Source organism: Sciurus carolinensis, chromosome 15 (assembly GCF_902686445.1).
Source record: "Sciurus carolinensis chromosome 15, mSciCar1.2, whole genome shotgun sequence".
NCBI lineage: Eukaryota > Metazoa > Chordata > Mammalia > Rodentia > Sciuridae > Sciurus > Sciurus carolinensis.
The window spans coordinates 75,092,634-75,094,144 of NC_062227.1; positions in this window are offsets into that span (position 1 = coordinate 75,092,634).

The following is a 1,511-nucleotide window of genomic DNA, read 5'->3' on the forward strand; positions in this document are numbered from 1 at the left end:
TGGTCTGGATAGGAAGGCGGGTGTGCCTCAGTCAGGAACACATGCTGTCACAAGTCCTGTGGACCAGTTGTCGCGAACAGGCACCTGTTCCCCACAGATCAAGGGCCAGCAGGTTTGGTGTCGGGCGAGGGCTCTTTCCTGGGCTCTCTCCTGTGGTGTGTTCATTTGCTCTTTCTGCGGGTGGTCTTTCCTTCACAGTGACAAGCTTCCTGGAATGCCAGCTTAGAGGAGGAAAGCTTCTCTGGCTAGTGTCAGAGGTTTCAGTCCGTGGTCTTCTGGCTCCATTGTTTTCAGTCCTGTGGTGAGGCAGAAACATCACGGCAGAAGGGTGTGGTGGGCAAAGCTGCTCACCTCAAGACGAGGAAGCAGAGAGAAGGGCAGAGCGAGCTACACCTTCAAATGCATGTTCCAATGACCCGCCTCTTCCAAATAGATGCCACCTCTGAAAGTGTCCACCACCTCTCAGTAGCACCACCAGTTAAGGACCAAGCCTGCAATGTCTGAGCCTCTGAGGAACATTCCAGTTCCAAACTAAAACACCTATCCTTGCTGCATGGAGGTAGTGGGAAGGAAGGGAGAGAAAGGGGAAAAAGAAAACAACAGAGGGCACTCTGGTGCCCATCATGAGACCTCTACCCTCATGACCTCATCTAACCCAATTACTCCCCAAAGGCACCGCTTCTGAATGCCATCACATTGCAGGCTAGGGCCTCAACAGGAATCGGTGGGCGGCGGGTACACAAGCATTCAGGCTGTAGTGAGTAGTGGAAACAGATTTCATTCAGGAGGTCGATGAAAACAGACCTCAGTGAGCTGCGGGCTCAATTCTGACCTGGCACGGATCAGTGGGGATGCTACGACCAAGGAGCAGGGCCGGGTCGGGAGGGAAGGGGCTCTGGTCTCATCTGATATTTGGGAGCCCCTTCTTCAACTTTCTGACCCAGCCTCTTGTCCCATTTCTGTACCCCTGACTCTCCCCTTTTTCTCCCACTTGGTTACATCTTTAATTACAATGGCTTTCCTGCATGGTGTATGTGATACTCAACTGGTGATTGAAAAATCGTGAACAAACCAACTCATAACCAGGAGGACACTTTTTCCTGTCGTTATCGCAGCAGACTGACGTATCTGCAGTGAAAACCTGTGGGCAGTTCGCTTTGCTCTGCCCCTGCCACCCCTAAATCCAGGAGTTCCCCCATAAGCAGCTGCACTTTCCTCTCTCCAGAAAAAGCAGTTTTCTAGTTCTGGGTCACACTTGAACACGATGTTCCAGCATCATGAAATTCCCTTTTCAAAAACAAGATTTGATTTTTTGGTTAGATTCAATTCCAAAGTAAGTCTTCCAGACTTGTGAATGAGGAAAGGTAAAATTAAAGTGACTGAAACGATTAATGTTTAAAATCTACAGCCTGTTTTTCTTTCTTCTGGTATATCAGTGCTTTTCCTTATAGATCTCCAAATAATGCCATTTTCATGAAAGAAATATGCAAGACAGGAAGCAAACATATACA